At 37.9% G+C, this 19,121-nt stretch overlaps 1 protein-coding gene across 31 annotated transcripts in view; it reads right to left on the bottom strand.

Annotated features, from left to right (window-relative positions):
- NRIP1 (nuclear receptor interacting protein 1) overlaps positions 1-19,121 on the bottom strand; it is a 109,695-nt gene that overhangs the window by 8,925 nt on the left and 81,649 nt on the right. For 7 of the 31 annotated variants that reach the window (XM_083836322.1, XM_083836321.1, XM_083836314.1 and 4 more), the window contains one exon: positions 15,437-15,485. The exons of 6 other annotated variants lie outside the window; for them this stretch is intronic. The gene's annotated coding sequence lies outside the window, so the exon portion shown is untranslated. 18 more of the 31 variants (XM_083836310.1, XM_083836307.1, XM_083836327.1 and 15 more) reach the window with 12 other exon arrangements.

Here is a 19,121-nt window from a genome sequence, read left to right as displayed (position 1 = left end):
CTAAGTGAAACAAAGACAAAAAACCAGTGGTCAAGAAAAAAGAATTAGGGTAAGATCTAAATAAATTGCATCAGATTTTTTTTTTAACATACTGTTTTAGACAGATACAGGATATTTCAGTGATAACCATGTGCTAGAATAAATTAATAGTTGAGTAAAGCAGAGAGTCCATGCCACCTAATCTGAAGAACTTAGTTTACTTTAAACTCAAATTCTACATAAAGTTTTCTGTCTCAATCATTTTGACTATTATAAGCATAGCTACTAGAAGTGATCGTTGAATTTCTCTCTCTACAGCTCAAAACAGGGAATGGCAGCCATGGAAATAAAATCTAAACATTGCTTAGAAAAATTTACAAAGGATTTTATTTCACAGTTGCATTGATCTTTCTTCTTACTATGTAAATACACAGGTATGAACACCATCACTGTGAAAGAGAATTAATGGGAAAAGGCATGCCTGAAGTCAGTGTTTAGGTTCATGTTGAATCTGTTTCAAATACCTGTTTTCAAAATAAGTAGCAACATGTATGACCACACTTCTGTTTAGCAGGTAGGTGATACTGCCAGAATTAGAAACCAAAGTGTCACTGCTGTCCAGGATTATCTAAGTAATGCAAAATCTAGCATGATAGTACAGCATGGAGGAAATCTTTATCTTTAAATCTGTTATCATTAGAAGATAAAGGCAATAGAAATGGAGAAAAAGGTGCTTCCTTGTAGATCTTTGTTGGAAGATATTTATTTTTACATCATTTCCATGTATTAAATGTAAAATGGTGAAAAAACAGGCCTTCCTTGAATACTATTATTTTCAAAGCAATTCTTGTAGAACATCTCTACACAATACTTCCTTGAATAAGACATTATGCTGTAAAAATACAACACAAAATCACAGCATTGAGACACCAGCAATTCATTGTAGTGTAGATATGTATACCCCATGTACCTAAATATCAAATTAAAAGTTGGTAGCTATTACTAAGGTCTCAACATTTCTCTCAGAAATACAAGTGTACATTGACCAGTACTTACATAATTACCTGGAGAAGACACTGTATTTGTTCAAATACAACTCAAACTTGGATTTGTCTAATCAGAAATTACCTATCATCTCACTGTTCCTTCAAAAACCTGTACGTCTCTGGGTGGACTTTTACAAAGTTTCAATCTAAAGTGGTTTAAATAACAGAAATTTCAAATCCTTGAACAGAAAATCCAACAAATACATTATGCTTCTGATGTATACATCAGGTGTCCAGCAAGTGCAATGTCAATACAGCTAAGATTCTTTCCTCAAATATTTGGGAATGCACTGTATCTAGAAAATGAAGTTTTTGAGCTTCCGAAAATAAACTGTTTATCTGCAGCTACATTTTCACATTTCAAAATGGAATTAAGTTCACAGCATGCTGTTTGTATAAAGGAGTAAATAGCACTTGATACCTTGTGTTTTGTGTTTAAGAAAATAAAATTGCATATCTTTCACTGTGTTGTGCCTTGCAGGCTACCTTTAAGCCAAAGTCCCAACCAAATGCACCATTGTGTATGAGTAAGACATTATTATTTGCAGCTCTAGGTAATAAAAAAAATAAAATTAAAAAAAAAAAAAAAAGACAAAGCATTTGCGCAAATCCCTCAAGTTCTCAAAAAGACTACTGCAGATGACACTTAGAGCCAGTACAGTTTATATTCAGGATGTACTCTAAGTAGCATTTTGCCACTTTCATGGTTTTTGTTTATTTGTTTGCTTGGAATTCCTAAAGGCCCAGGAAATATGCATAATTTTACAGAAGACTGATGCAAGGGAGTCTTTATTTAACAGAATTAAATCTGAAAAGCATGTTAACATAAGGAATAGGACATCACCAAACACTTCAAAGAATCTGTTCTGATCTAGTGCTGCAACAGCTATAACAGCATTATAAAACCCTGCACAACCTGATGTGCAACACACAAATGTGATGAAGTCACCTGTCAAGAATCAGAAATTACATTTCAATGAAAACCATCTCTAAACTTACACCTTATATGTGATGGGAAGCCTGATAGTAAATTTCAGGGTTTGAAAGCAATCTCACAACTATGCATTTCTAGTAAGTTTTGAACCTAGTATGCTTTTCATTCTCTATCTGATCTAAAGCGTAGTCAAGTGGAAACAGAACCAGCTCTGGAAATTAATGTTTAGCTTGACACTAAGGCAATCATTCAGCAACCCTTTTAAAACATACAGACTAAACCAAGGAAATTCCCTGGACCCACTGAAATACGCTATTAAATATTATTCCAGAAACTACCTGAAATGAAGGGGGGGGGAGGGAGGGGAGGAACGGGGTGGAGAGAAGTGAAAAGCCCTACAGAAATACATCTCATTTCTCAGTAAGGACTTATTGCAATGAACCTCTAAAATTAGCATCTAATAACTATGAATCTCTAGACCTAAAAATTGTATGTAACTATTGAGAAAGAATTGAGGAACTATAAATTTGATATACATTCTTTACCATGCAACTATTGTATATGAACTATTTTTTTGTTGTTGTTATTGTTCCAATCCTTTCTTTACAGATTCTCATATCCTGCAAATAAACAAAATGCTTGTTTTCTGAGGCTATTTTCAGAACCTACATGAACACAAACCGAACACAGCTCATTAAGTCATGTTTACCTAGACAGAACTAAAGCAGCAGCACGATTCACAGCACAAAAGCTGTAACCTGGGGAAGACGCTCCCAAAGTGGAGAGCATACCATGGGAAATCAGTCCTACATCCTTTTAAAAAATGCCTAGGGAGAAACTGTGAGCAGAGTAGGAAAATAAGAGAATATTAAAACATACACTGAACTACAGAAACCATCGTTGTCCAGAATATTAATTCTACTTTTGCTGTTGTTGGAGCTCTTCTTTGTTTGCAAACTACAGATATGCTTATCAGTTACAAAGATTTCAATGGAATGATAACAATAAACTCTAAGATCCTTTAGTTATCATAAAGTATTAGTGCTTCAAAAGATAATTAAATTTGAGAACACATCTTCCAGGTTAAAACGACAACATCTGAGCCAACGGCTTTTTCCCATGTGTGTATACATACACATTTTTTCATTTATTTATTTTTTAAATTGATGAATACCTCATCTATAAAACCTACATGGAGACACTAAAACAGCACTTTTGCAGTTAACCAACAACCAGTTGCTGTCATTTAAGAAATTAAAATCGGTTTACAACTTAAACTAGCTAAATTTCATCCTTAAGTCATTTTTCTGATATTTCTGACTAGCATTTCCAGATAAATCTCTCTACTGTGGCCCCCTGTTCCACTTAGCAAATTAACAATGCTAGACTGGTATTATTCAGGCAGGAGAGCTACATGCTCTAACAGAGATAACTGATAAAACTCAATACTGTAGATGTATCTTCTGTAGTCTTAATTCAAGACATTATGGAAAAATCTTACAGTAACTATATTAAGGCATTCGTCTAGGAAATTAACAATGGCTAGCAGATCTCCCACATGAACACTCACTAAAAGAAATATTATCTAAACTTATGCACATTGTTAAAATGATCAATACAGAGTTTGAGATGTGTATATACACACAGACGAAACACTTATTAACTGGATTCCAGAGTCCTTTAATAGTGATTAAATTCATGTGTTAATTTTATTTTCCAATTTTAAGTTGAGCTGAAATCAAAACATGAATTTGTAGAACTGAAATCAAACTGCTATGTGAAACTAAAATCTTTAATTATTTAATGAATTCAGCATCTTAATGGTTAGAAGAGAAAGTCTCTCACTAGAGCTCACTGCCTGCCCATTCTCATCTTCCCAAATGTAGTGGCTACAGCTCACCACATCAAGCAATGGTTTAGAAAGTTATTTTAATTGTTACAGATTTAAGGAATACAGTACAATGATTGCAGTGGCAGCTTGGGATCCCGGGGTCCAATTACTTGCTGTACGGCAGGCAGGCTCTTTGACTTCTGGTTTTGCTTTTCTGTATTGTATTTTCACAGATAGATTAATAATATATGCAAACTTCAGAAAAATAATTGAGGATGTATTACAGGCTGTGGGTTTCTCAACAGCTCCAATAATAGTAGTAAGAAAGCACCTTTTACATAGAATTTTGGATGATTCCTGATCTTTATAAGCTGTCAGCAGTGAGATGCTGCAGAGCACAACGAAGTTATGGTCTACAGAAAGATTTCTAGATGCATTAGGAATGGATATTGCAGGAGAATCATTCAGTGAACTAAACGTGAGCATGGAAAGTGAGAGTGGCTGTCCCAGAACTACTTGGTATTGAGCTCAATTTGTATTTCTTTGACTTTAGCAGGCAGGCAGGATGTATTCAGAGTGGTGGTATAAGCACTTTAGTTGACTTTTTGCTAAGGTTATAAGCACTGAAAGAGGCCCGATTCATCAACCCACTGTACCAAACCCACAGAGCTGCACAAACGTGCAGGTACTTCAACAGCACTTAAGCATGTGCTTTAAGAGAATCAAGTATTTAAGTGTTTGCTAAATCCCCGCTTCATATCAGAAATCTATTGAGATGAATGGAGCAGCTGAGACCTCTTCACAGATTTGATTCAGGCTGTCAAGACATTTTGAAGGTTCCATTTGATTTTTTTTTTTTTAAGGAGAAAGGAGCAAAAGTAATTAGATTACTGAGAAAAATTCAGCAATAGGTGACTTCTTCCAAAATTGCACACTAGAGAGCTTGGAAATCAACAAGCCTTCTTCACTACAAATTCATAAAAATGAAACTTGTTCTCTATGATTGTAGGATACCACTGAGAAAGCAAAAATAGGCTTCCTCCCAAGAGCCTGGCATGTTGTTCATGCCTTCATCGGGCCTACTGACTCCAAAAGACATTTTAAACATGGAAAGGATAGCCGACTGCTTTTAAAAGGTCCTGTCAGGAGAGGGCAGGCCAGGGATCGCATTGCAGCGGGAGGAGCTGCTGCCAGGCTTTCCCCAGGGGCTCCCCAGGAGAAGCTGGGCCCCCAAGTACCTGGGGCCTGGGCTCTTCCCTCGGCGCTACCTAGCGCAGTCCTGCTGCGTGCTGGATTACCGCCTGCTCTTCAAAATAACCCTTTGCGTTGCGGCAGGGTTAGCAACAGCAGTAACTTCAGGGCTCTGAAGTATTCACAAGCATAGGAGGCAGGAAAGCCTTTTCCCTGCTGCTTTGTAGGCTGTGAACTGCCAAACACTAGTGGGGCCTTAGTTTCTCTTGTTCAGAGCTTTAGGCAGCAGAAGGGGGTTGAGTTGAAGGGAAGAATGCCAAACCAGCCCCGCCACGGCCTTCTGACAGTTTCAGCTGCTTAAACAGCTTTTTAAAAATTCTGCAAACTGGTCCCATAACAGTTGACTCAATAGCTTGAAGAGATGCACAGAGATAGCATTTTACTAAAGCACACAAAACACTGAGAAGTCTTAAGTCATGTAAAACTGGTGTAAACACAGAACCAACACCACAGCAGACACAAGAAATGTTTATTTTCCTGGGGGAATAAGATAGGACAGGCCACTGGACTGAAAAATAACCCAATTGTTCTGGCAATTATGGACTAGTTAGGTTTACTTGGGCTTTTGTTTTAAAGCCTGTTGAAGTATAAATGCTAACGAGTGTAGCTGTTAACCGTGGCCCCAGTCACACAAGGAAGGGGCAGCTGTTCATGCATCATCCCTGTGGGGTGTGAAGCGGGGGATCCAGACATCTAATCTCAGCGTCATTCCGCTCTCAGACTTCACATGGGCTTCTCCACAGTCCGGGAATCTGTGACCCACACCCAGACCATGCCATACCACTGCACGGCAATGAGGAGCTTTGGGATGATACATAATATGTCAAGGGGGAATATAATATTTCCACTGTCTGTTTAAATGAGGTGAGGAAATGTCAGAGAGATTTTCATGTTTATGCAGATACCCTTTCAGGGAAGCAGCAGGGCAGATAGGAGACATCTACGCACATGGAAGGAGAGAAGCAGGAGCTGGAACACCTCAAACTCTGAGGCAAAGTATTTTTACATGAAAGACCAAAGGCCTGAGCTGCGCTGGCTAACCTGTGACTTTTACAGACCCTGGGGAATTGCTCTTTGCAAAGGAACCCCATTTGACTTGGAGGTGTGCCTCTCCAGGAGAGGGGTCAGTAAGAGCATAAATGACAGCCATCTGAGAACAGTGGCTGTTGGAGAGAAAGATATGTCCGTACTGCAGCCTGACATGTACAGAAGACAGCCAAGATAGCTTGGGTGCCAGAGTATGTCTAGCCTGGCGGCAAGGAAGCCCATAAAGCTTAGCCTGGGAAGCAGGGTATAGAATCATAGAACCATTTAGGTTGGAAAAGGCCTCTAAGATCCTCAAGTTGAACCATTAACCAGTGCTGCAAAGTCTACCACTAAACCATGTCCCTAAGCACCACATCCACACATCTTTTGAATACCTCCAGGGACGGTGACTCAACTGCTTCCCTGGGCAGCCTGCTCCAATGCATCACTACTAACACAGTGCTGGTTCCAGCACTCAACCTCTCCCAGCAAAATCCTCCACAACACAGTGTGCAGGCACTCTTAAAACCATAGCGCATGTCAGCCTACCTTAAACTAGTATTTTTTAATCTAGTAAGTAGAAGCATTGAACTTCACAGAAATGATCATGCTTATGTATGGGAAGACCCCCACCTTATTCACGCAACTTTTATTTTACACCTGTAACTGAGTATTTAATGGAAATTTCAGTCAATTCCTCAGCACAGACTCATGCACATGTATTTCTTCTCACAAATACTACTGGAGGAACAGTTCTTTTTGCAACACTTTTACAGAACTAAAGAGTGTCTTCAAGTTCATTTCTTGATCAGGACCTGCTGTCATTTAGACATGAACTCAGAAACACACTCTTTGCCAGTTCTAGTAAGAAGAGGAACAGATGTTTGGTCTACAGATACCACCTGTGAAGGAACTGAGTATTTGACATCTAAAACTGCTTTATGAAACACTGCTCAATGATCTTTTCTGCTGTTGAAGGCAGGACGGGCAGGAACTAAATGCTAAGGCTGAAAAATGAAAACACTCCCTCCTCCAAATTAAGGGTAGAAATCCCAGGTAGCCCATATCACTAAATCCCAACTAACTTCGGTAGTATTTGGAACAAAGCTCAGAAGTATAGTGTACAGAAAGGCCTTTGTTAATTGAGTCTTCCTATTCAAGACACCAAGAGCAAATGGGCACAAAAAATATACCAAGATCTGATTGTAGGATAGAGCGGTAGATATCAAACAAAATACACTGGTAGGTACAGCAGAACAGACAGAGGATGCATCTTTTCATTCTTTGTAAACCACTTTCATAGCAATTAGCAATTAAAAGAAAACTGACAACCAGATTCCCATTGTCCTTTCCTCCCTACCCCCACAAATGTTTATCACTGATTATACATTTAACTGTGTCAGTTCCCCAAGAATGAAACTTGATTAATATACAGTGAAGAAATCAATGTCCTCTTAAGGACAATCGTGCTTTTGAGTTATGATCAATGCAGATAATGCACTTCCACACATCTCTGACCTTCCCTCTTGTTAAAGGAATCTGAAGATACAGCCATTTCTTCACAGCACTACAATAAAATTGTGCATTCCTTGGATTTGGTGGAATAACTGTACATACATGTTCAGTGATTTGTCATGTAAGTAATTTTATGTTATTTTAACCAAGAATTGGTTTCACAAAGGCCAAGCTACACCTGATTAAAAGTAAGGCACAGTTTTTATTGCCAGTAGTGGTTGTGTTCCACTTGGGACCACGTGTCCCATGGCTAGCTGTAAATAAGAGCCACTTTCATGACTTTCAGCAGAATAGGTTTCAACTAACAGAAAACACACACAGTAATTTGACAGTAAGTTGAAGTATAGGATCACACTCATGCAGTTTTCAATTATATGTTTTTTTAAAAAAAAGTATAAATCCATGTTAAAAGTCCAGGTGATTTTTTATTTTATTTTTTTTTTTAAGTGAAAGGACAACATAGTTTCCATTTTAATTAGAGATTTCAGCCTTTTGCGGGTCATGTTTCTAAAGGCTAAGGACACAGAAAAAGCTCATATAACTTCTGTTAAGTGGGAAAGGAAAAATCTGCATTACCAATAAAGTTTCTTGTAGTTTAATTACAATTAAAAATATATATATTTTTTCTCTAAAGCAGCAATAAAATCGAGCAAAAATGAATATACAATGTAAGAACCAACTTTAGTGAAACCTGGAGAGAAAAAGCTAACAACATCCTGTACAGAACATCACAAATTCCTCATTTTACCAGTGGGCCAGAGTTAATCTGCAAACATTCATAGCAAATCCCCAACTAAAACAATAAAAACCTTTTAAGTCACATAGATGTATACAGAGATGAATAGACAATTAATGATACTCTCAAACTTTAGGAACTGGGTTGCAACTCATCCTGATACATGAGTCAAATTGACCTAAGTCATGAGTCAAATTAGAACAGTTAAAATACTGACTTCACTAAAAAACAATGCAAACTATGACTCTGTATACACTTCAACGAAATCGTGGTAGGAACAGTGGAAGGCTGGCAAGGGCAAGTGTTTTAACTACCCCTTAATACACGGGCATGAACTTTGAAGTAATTTCTCAAATTTTATGTTGATAAAAATGACAAGCATTTTAAGCAGAAAGATGATATGCTGTCATGAAGTTGTGGAATAGAGCTTTTACTAATATGTTTTATATCTGTCTTTCATGAGTGCTATATGAAGGACATAATTACAAAATAGCAATATATAACTGTTTATCATTACTGATTGTTCCATTAATGTCAAGAAAGTTGAAATACTTATACACATTTTAAAACAATATAAAACAAAACAACACAGATGTGCAATTGATTCTAAGTGTGTGATTTTCCACATGCAAGAACATAGCCAGCAAAATGAAAGACCTATTAAAAATAAACCTATCATCTCTTACTTACATGTAAGCATTAGCTAATTTGGGACCGTCTTTCATAGTACACGTCAAATCAACAACTTCACTAAGCCTTTATAAAGCCATATGCCTACAGTGTCAATTACAAAACCAGCTTCACGTCCATGTTAGCATATGTCTAAAATTAAGCCTGTGCTCAAGAACCCTGCTGAACATGTGCAGCACTGGTGAATCATTAACTGTCTGCTTGTGAGTCCCATCCCTCTGTAGAAAAAAAGAGTCAACCTCAGTCACCATGAAAAACTCTAATGAATAAAACAGACTAGTTCAGAAGCTGCACATTTAAAGGCATATAAAAACACAGTTCCACAGGAATTTGTCTGATTTAAGCATGAAGCTACTGCCAAAACATGTAGCATTGTCTTGCTCTATAAATTTTCAGCTGCTTGCTCCTGCTCCCTTCCTTACATTGACACATATTCCTATAAAAAGCTCCTACAGGACAAGCAGGACTAAGGACCTCATTGACACCAAAGTGAACCCCAAAGAAGCTGTTGACTGGTTGTTTCACAGTCCTCCATGTGGGGATGTGTGAATGCTGGAGTGGTGTGGGGAAGGACAAAGGGCAGGACCTACGTCTATAAGTGCCAAACCACACTTTTGTCATATGAAAGCAAACGCAGTATTGCCACTGCTGAGATTCTCTAGATGGAAACCACCATCTCCAGGCAGAATGTCTCTACTGAACACTGAAGAGTTCACTAGTCAGACGAAGATACCTTTAAGAAGCATTTCCTGAACAGAATTAAATATATATATATATGCATATATATCTCCAATGTGTTCTTTTCAGTCACTGTGAAATTTGAAAAGTTCACTGAAAATAAAATAAATCAAATTACTTTTATTTTTATATTATAGTGAGGCATCCCCTGAAGCCGCAGTATAAATCCTATTAAACTGAACTCAGCTTGTCCATCCCAAAAATAGATTTGACATACAAACACAAACACAAGGTCAAGGTCACAGATCAGCAAGAAAGACTACAAAGAGGACTGATGTAAGAGCTGGCATTTGATCAAAGCTCCTAAATTATTTATTTATTTAGTATGCTTACCAGAAATACCACATTTTCTTCACATTGGTGCATTACATGTTTTAAGTATTCCCCACCTTTGAGAGCAGCTGACCTGGGCTTATTTATGTTAACAAGAGATGTTAGGCAGGGTATCAAATAAACTAAGGAACGGCTCTTACGTTAAATGAAAACAAAGTGGAAGACACCCCTTTTTGCCATCTTTTTTCACTATTTAATACATACTAAATCAGAAATTTGAAAGGAGAACCCTCTCAGAAGTATAGGACATGGTAGTAAGACCACTGCTAAAGAATAAGATTCTCAAGTTTATAACTCTGAGTCACTTAATACAGCAACTGTATATTTGGATGTGCACTCCCAAATACAACATTCACTCATCTATCCTAACTAGCTGTGAGCACAGCATATATTTTTCAATTAAAAAAAAGAACCTTGTAACATAAGGTCCCTGCAGAATACAATCAAACTAACCTCTTCTGTAATCAGGACATTCGCCTCCTAGAAAGCTGCTTTAATACTGAACACTGAGTAAGTGAGCAGATTAAACACAGTAGCAACAGTTGAAAGACTCATTCAAACTCAGCAGCTGAAAATAGTTAACAATGGAGGTCATTTACTGATCTATCCATCCATTCACTCACTCAGTGATATGTTCCCAAACCTTTAACCACACACTGATAAATAATCATTGTACAGATCATGTCCACCAGACACACCTTCTGACACAAACAGAAGAAAGATGAGGAGTCTTGAGGAACACAATGTCATAACGTTCAAACATGTAACACCATCACAAAGTTTCTGTAAGTACATTATAACTAGCAATCTGAAGAACAGGATGGCTTGTACTCTGAGTCTCCACTTTCAACACCAGCAGCTCCGATGTTAGTCTAGACATGACTGGGAGCAGTTTATATTTAGACAGAGCGCTATGTCTATAAATAGGACTGTTCGTGTTGGTATAAAGCTTTCGTTGGAACTCATTTGGGCTAACCTGTTTAACTCATATGTGGGACTCTCAGGCATCACCGGTAAAACCTTTATGTCATTACACATCCATCTATCATCTCATTTCTGTTTCAAGATTTGTTTACTAATTTTTCTCAGTCTAATTTTTGTACAGATATTACATTTGTAGCACTCTACCTGTTTGATTGGGTTGGCTCAGTTACTAATGAATAGCCCTTAAAGGAAAAGGGCAAGAAAAATAATGCCAGCTAAGAAGACTGCTCCTTTTTAATAACATCCTTCACGTGAGTTAGATTGTCACTCCTTTCAGCTATAGTCAGCTATAGTATTGCCTGAGCTACTGCAGACACACAAATCACTCCTGAAGCCTTGCATGCGAGCTTCTCAGCACAACAGTATAGGTGTTTTTAGCTCTGATACTGATTCATGAGATCTTAAAACAGTCACTGGTTTAAGATCAAACTGAGCTAGGTTTTAGACCTCAGGGCAATACAATTCTGCTAACCCTTTTCTAACCCCTTTGAGCAAAATGGGAGAAAAGTGGAGTAGTTTTTTTTTTTTTAATGGAATTTTTATCTTTCCTATTCTGTAAAAGTTTGAGAAAGTTTCTCAATGCATTGAAGTGTTATAAAGAAAAATAAATCTGGTGTCCTACGATGGGGTTACAGCATTAGTGGATAGGTGAAGAGCAACTGACATCATCTACCTGGACTTCTGCAAAGCATTTGACACTGTCCCCCATGAAATCCTTGTCTCTTAAATTGGAAAGACATGGATTTGACTGATGCATCAGTTGATGGGTAAGGAATTGGCTGGATGGTTGCACTTGAAGAGCTGCAGTCAGTGGCTCAATGTCCAAATGAAGGGAAGGGATGCCATCCAGAGGGGCCTGGACAGGCTTGAGAGGTGGGCCTGTGGGAACCTTATGAAGTTCAACAAGGCCAAGTGCAAGGTCCTGCATCTGGGCCAGGATAATCCTGATCACAAATACAAACTGAACAGAGAATAGACTGAGAGCAGCCTTGAAGAGAATGACTTGGGGGTGTTTGTTGACGAGAAGCTCAACATGAGCTGGCAACGCGCACTTGCAGACAAAAAACCAACCATATCCTGGGCTGCATCAAAAACAGTGTGGCCAGCAGGTCAAGGGAGGTGATTCTCTCCATGCTCTACTCTTGTAAGATCCCATCTGGAGTCCTGAGTTCATCTCTGGGCCCCCCAGCAAAAAAAGGACATGTACATATTAGAACAAGTCCAGAGGAGGTCCACAAGGATGATCAAGGGGCTGGAGCACCCCTCCTATGAAGACAGGTTGACTGAGCTGGAGCTGTTTAGTCTGGAGAAGAGAAGGCTCCAGGGAGACCTTATAGAGACTTTCCAATACCTAAAGGGGGCCTACAGGAAAGCCTAGGGTATCTATTTCTCTATCAGGTAGTGTAGGGATAGGACAAGGGGTAATGGCTTTAAACAAAAAAGGGTTGATTTAGATTAGACATTAGGAAGAAGTTCTTTACTCTGAGGGTGGTGAGGCCCTGGAACAGGTTGCCCAGAGAAGCTGTGGATGCCCCATCCCTGGAGGTGTTCAAGGCCAGGTTGGATGGGGCTTTGAGCAACCTGGTTTAGTGGAAGGTGTCCCTGCCCATGTCAGGGGGCTTGGAATTAAATGATCTTTAAGGTCCCTTCCAACACAAACCATACTATGATTCTATGAAATAAATCAGGCAATGATTATGATTCAAGATCAAAGGTACCAGAGGTTCATTCAACATCCGCAGTCAGCTGCTTTCTCTCATTTGTCAAGAAAAACACACATGAAAAATATACAAGACATTTCACAACCAAAAATATTTAAAGAAACACATTAGTTTATATGTAGTATTTATCTGACACTTTAAACCAAGTCTACCTGGAGCCTAATAGCTTAAGTTTACAAACACAAAAATTCTAATGCACAACATTTATTTTATTTTTATTTTTTTTTTTACTTTAATTGAGCTATATTACTGGGAACAATTGTTGGTTCGGTATCACAGTAGGTCTCCTCTAATGCTTATGTTATAGAAACTTTTTCTTTAATCATTATAACCAGATCAAATAAAATCACAACTAAAACAAGTCAGCAGCACTTTTTTTCCTCTTGTTAAATAAAAGTTCACATGCTACATCCTCTGCAGGAGCAGGGGGCTTCAGCTACTTCTCAATTTGGGATCAAACCCCGTTGTTTTCAAGTCAAAGGGATTTTGTACACTGCTGTCAATGGGCAGCGACTATTTTGAGTTTTTCTTACTGTGACAACATAAAGAGAACGCCCAAAACACAATTTTATTTCTATTCAGAGAATCCTAATAGGCAAAACCACTGCACTCAGCCGAGAGCCTAAAAATGGAAATGTAGGCCATTTTGAGTGTGCTGCCTTTTAAAAGATGGTAATGACAAACTACGATGAGTGACTAGCCAATAGAACAAAAACAAATATGTCAGTTATCACAAAGAAGAAAGTGTTTCTGATCAATTCAGCAGTAAAGTAGTCCACGACAACGGATTATCTTGAAGCAATGGCTGGCTGCTCATGACTGATTCTGTAAAGGTACTATTTTAATTTTATTTTTAAAGAAAGAAAATATTGTGTTTACATGTGAAACATCGAATCAAGAAGTATTTTAAAATATTCAAAATGTCAGTTAGATGAATGGTTTAATAGTAACTCCTCTGCATTTTCTTTTTACCTATTTATTTTTACTAATAAATTAGATCTTAGGTTTGTGTTTGTTATTTTGTTGTTGTTGTTGTTTGTTTGTTTTTTAATCTTTATAGGACATCAAAATAATGGAAAGATTAAGTAAATATACCAATTCATGCATCAGAGAAACATTAAATTTTATGCAACATACATTAATGTTGCAGAATTAGGCACCTGGATAGATGGATATATACCATACTGAAAAACAGTAACAGACCACCAGTTTAAGGATCCTGACTAATAAAGTTGAAGCTCTAAAAGTTAATTCAAACTGTTTCACATTCAAGATTCGAATATTTTTCCTACTATAACCAGTTAAGATTTCCTTTTCCAAACTACATCTGCAAGATTGATTATTCCAGCTTGCCTGTTCCTTAAGTTGTTCCACACACACCAACCATAACAATGGATCTGGTATCCCACAAGCTGGAAGTCTGATACCAATTCATCATCCAACAAAAAAAGCTAGTGGTAACAATGAAAGACAATGGGAGCCGGGTAATAAATCCGCTTCTGTAAATCTTCTCAGTTTTGAGGGCAGGGATGGAGAACAACACGGGAATATCTCAAAACTGTAATTAGAGTTTTAGTCTGTTTACTTAATGTCTGTTGATAAAGTGCAGAGAGAAGAAAATTTTCACAAAACAAGAGAACTGTCATGAACCTAGTAAATAAACACAGAAATCTTCAAGTTATCATAAACTGTGTGTTATGTAGTAAAGTCATTATCTAATAGTATCCAAACCCACAACTCTATCAATTCAGCCAAGCAGGCTAGATACTATTTGCAGCTTAATCTGCCCTGGTCAAGATTTGAGCATGGCTGAAGGGTCACAATCCATGTCCTTTGTGTTACACAAAGCCGTCTTTCCTTGACTTACCTTGCAGAATCGTTTCCCAGCTCTATATACCAGCATCAATAAGTAACTCCAGTGTTTTCTGGATCAACAGATAGTAAGGCATTGTCAGTGACCTGAATATAACTGATAAGTTTCATTGGCTGCACATGTTCTTACTAGCCTGTAATTATATATATATTTTTTTTTATTATTTTTTTTTAAAGAGCATTTATAAGAATCCTGCCATAAAGCTAGAGGTTTTTGTTCAACCTCCATTGCTAAATTTGGTCAATGAATGATACCAAAGAACTTCATTGAAGATTACATCAACCTGGTATCTTTCAACAGCAGTTCAGGTTCATACATACCTGCAGAAACTAACAGGACTGCAAGATGACTCACAGATACCAAATTAATGCAGAAGTCAATCATGCTGGACAGCTGAGGTGCAAGCCAAACCGCGCAACAAAGAAAGACCAGTAGGGATAGGAGGGGAGCAGCTGCCACTTGTCTCAAACAGTATTTATACCCTAAAAGCATACAATTTAAAATCCATTCGTCAAGAAAAGGCGAGAAGGTCTGGTGGTCAGGTGATGACGTCTTTAGCTTCCCAGGATACTTCTAGCAGATTGCTGAATAGGGTGCCAAGCTAACAATCTCACGAGAAAGAGATCAAGGACTATCTGGGCATGTGAAATAAACCATCATCTGACTCAGAATTCTTAGGAGGCAAAAGGTCTAAAGCTTGTGTGAATTAGATATAGTTACCATTCTATGCCTGAGATGAAAAAAAATTTCTTCTCAAGTTCATGGACAGAAACTCATACCTTGAAAGTGTCAATGCTGGAACTTTGTGCATCTGCTTTTCACTCCACCCTGCCAAAAATAAATACATTAGAATCAGGATGTGGAAAATGAAGATGGAAAACAATTTTATTTCCACTTTAACAGTAAAGTCATTCTCTTAGTTTACTATTATCCCATGAAAGGGAGACTGTCTTACTTAAGAAGGCATCAACAGGCTAGATTAAAATAGAGTTTCCCCCTAAAGCTGGTTACGCTTGTGGTCAGTTTCTGACAATAACAGAGCTTGACCACTGTATAAGAGCTGAACAAGGTGATAAAGGTAGCATTAAAGGTAGTGTGACATGGAGGGGATAGGTCTCCTCACCTCATTAATATTATCCATTTTGTCCCAAAAAAAAGTTGTTAAGAGGAGATTATTATTATTCTGACATTCCTGCTATCCACTTACTCATGATGACTTAAAAAAGACACTGTATTCTGCTTTTCTAAAGTTTTACTTGTCTCTTCCTTAAGTTACTTTCATTCAGCTTTCTCTCAAATCCCTACAATTCCACATTACAAACATCCAGCAACCCTTCTGCATCACACAAAGCATAGCTGTTACTGTAATCCTTCCCCTCAACAAACACTGACTGTATAACCCTTCACTTCAATTGTTTTTCTCTTGCTTTAGATGAGGTTTAAAATTTATCATCCAAGTTATACAGACATTAATAACTCTTTCATTTCTACCCACATAGCCTAACCACTTATTGCATCCCTCTTCCTTCGTCTCGTTTCCACAAACATCCATTTTAATCGAAATATACAGGCACCTTTCACACAGGAAATTCCATTATGCTCCTGCACTGCTCCCCAGACAAAAATCAGCTACAATCTTGAGGCTTACTCTCAACAACAGTAAGTCATCATAGCAAAAATTATTCCAAATCCACCAAAATACCTCCAGGAAAACCACATGCCAAAACACAGATGATGTATGTTGCTTGCCTTTCTTCACAGATTCTAACCCTACTATTTGTCCTCTTTCCTTCATCATAGTCTACACCAAGTTTAAAATCAATACATCTTCACCCATGAGACGCTGAGTGTATGAATAATTTGAGTTCAGCTGGACAACAGCTAGATGAAGCCTTAGAGCAAGCCTGGCCTCCAGAATAAGTGTTTTCCCTTCCTTAGGAGAGAAGAAAAGAAGTAAATGCCTGTATTGTTTTTGCAGCAGTATAACCATACATGTTGCTGTAACAATGCAGCAATGTATCAATGCACTTGATAGCTTTCTTTTTACCACATGTGATTGGAAGGGAAGAGTAAGACACAGAAAAATATCAACACACCAAAATAGTAATGATAAGGAGGAAAGGGTACAGAAGGGCTAAAATTTACCATGAAAGGGCTCCCATTCCCTTGAGCTGCTGATCTTAAAAGGAGTTAGCAGCAAGAGCTCTTCCCCTTCCCTGGCTGGCAGAATGAAAATCCCCCTGCCCTGTTGCAAGCTGTTTCCAGGTCAGAGAGCACTGGTCAAAGACAAACCAGAAAGACCAGATGAGGAAAGGAAACACTGCTCCTAGAAAAACTTACTTTCAGAATGACAACATTTAGTTATTTATTTATTTCAATCATGACAGAAAACAGTGCCAAAAACAACATGAACAAGGAAATTTTTGAGGAGGAACTTGAAAGCAGAGAAAGTACCTGTCCCAGGGAGCAGTTAAACATAAACCCAGACCACATTCAGTGAAACAAAGGGAGCTTTCTGTCTCAGCTGCCTTAATAAAATAACCTTCTGAGCCCAAACAGCAGACTTACATTCTGTGAGTCCATCTCCCGCGCCCCCCCTTTTTTTTTTTCTGGACATATTTTCTCCTTCCACTGCTTAAATCAGAGAGATTGGATTTACTGGGTCTAGCTCAGATTTCAGATTTGCTGCAAATAAAACTTAACCTGACTTCCTTCCAAAGTCCCTTTGGTGTCTCTCTACTAAATCATACAAACCAGAGTATCGCTTGTAGCGCTTCTGAAGGTGAACAGTTTGGCTTACCAAGAATAACCTACTGGGATGCCAATTTCACTTGCCTTCTTTATGTTCTGCCAGGTTTATGAGAACAAGTCTGTCTGTGCTTGACATTTGCTGGGATACACTGTCTGGCATAATTACTATTGTAAAACATTTTATATTCCCATAAATTCAGACTATAACCCCAAAGTGATTACAAACTAAGACCAGATACCGGCATAACTAAGCAGAAAAGAAGGTTTATAAGGAAAAAAAAGGTAGATTTAAGGAAGAAAAGCAGCAACAGTTAAGTGAAGGTATAGATCTTATCCAAGCTGCCTGGGAAGCTGTCTCACAAGCAGTGTCCTGAACAGTAAGAAAAAGAAGAGCAGGAACAAGATTACATAGGATACTGCGGGCTGCAGAAAGAAAGCAGCAGCCCATTTCATTAAAATATAAAGCCAGAGGTGAAATTCTAGGTAGCTTAGTTCCTAAAATATCAAATGCATTTCTTCACCATTGCAGAAAGTGTTTCCACTGAACTGCAGTAAACACTGTGGTGCAACGCATACAGATGAAAAGTCAAAATCTTGAGATGTTAGCATTAGTTTTATTCTGATCTTGACCAACAGAACAGGAGGAAGGATTGAAAATCTAAAACATCTTGACTCCATAATCTGCTGCCGAGAAAGGGAAGGCAGATGAGGGTAGAATCAATAAGTTACTATCTGTTAAATCACCACTCAGACCAAATGAATCAATTCATATTTGGAAAACAATCCAAAAAGAAAATTTTAGACTAAACACTTTTTTTAATTTGCTTCTACATGTGAGAAGCAAAATGTACACTGAATGCAAATTGTTTTGTCAGCTGCCCAATAAAACATGATCCATTCAAAAGAACATGGAACAACAGCATGTGCCTTTTTGCTCACACACCTGAACACAGTACTGGAAACACATCTCAATTTTTTCCACGAGTTATTTTTATTCACCTTTGATTACCTTTCTTTAAAGCAAATAGATATTGTCAAAGAGCAAGCATGATCCTCACAGTTATCAATCACGAGAAAACTAATAGTATTTACAACAGCTTTGCACATCCAAAAACCAGACTATTTCATGGAGATATTCAAGTAACATTTTTTGTTGCTCCAAGCAGTGCCACTAAAACTGCTCGTTAAACATTTCTCTTTGACTAGCAGATTTGATTATGAGTTTAATTTTTGCATAGTAAAGCTCATCCAGCCATTTTTAACTCCGAATTGGTTTGCACTCCATCATGACTAGCTGAACGCTACAAAACCTTTTGACATAGTGACTTCATAAGCCTTGCAGAACACAAGAAATGCTCTTAGAAGCACAAGACTGTTGATAAAAGACTTTTTCCTCCATTGTCTGTACTGTCAGCTTTAACTGTGTAAGAGTCCATACTTACAAATTACACGAAACGTGCATCTGAACTACCCTTCCATGAAATGAAAAAATTCTCCAAATAATAGTCACAGGTAAAACAGCTGAGAAGAAGAAAGTGTCTGAAGCTGAACATCCTGAGCAGCTTGTTTTTCCTTAATGAAACATACAACCACAATTTAAAAACTCCATAATAAAAACAAACCTGGTATACTCCACCACCAAGCTGCAGATAGTAAGAAGCATCCTAACTGTAGAACAAGTTTTCATAAGCTATCCATCCACTACATGAGTCT

This window comes from Anser anser (genome assembly GCF_964211835.1).
Source record: "Anser anser genome assembly, chromosome: 1".
Lineage (NCBI taxonomy): Eukaryota > Metazoa > Chordata > Aves > Anseriformes > Anatidae > Anser > Anser anser.
The sequence above is the reverse complement of the archived record's forward strand: the minus strand, read 5'-3'. Positions and strand labels throughout refer to the sequence as shown.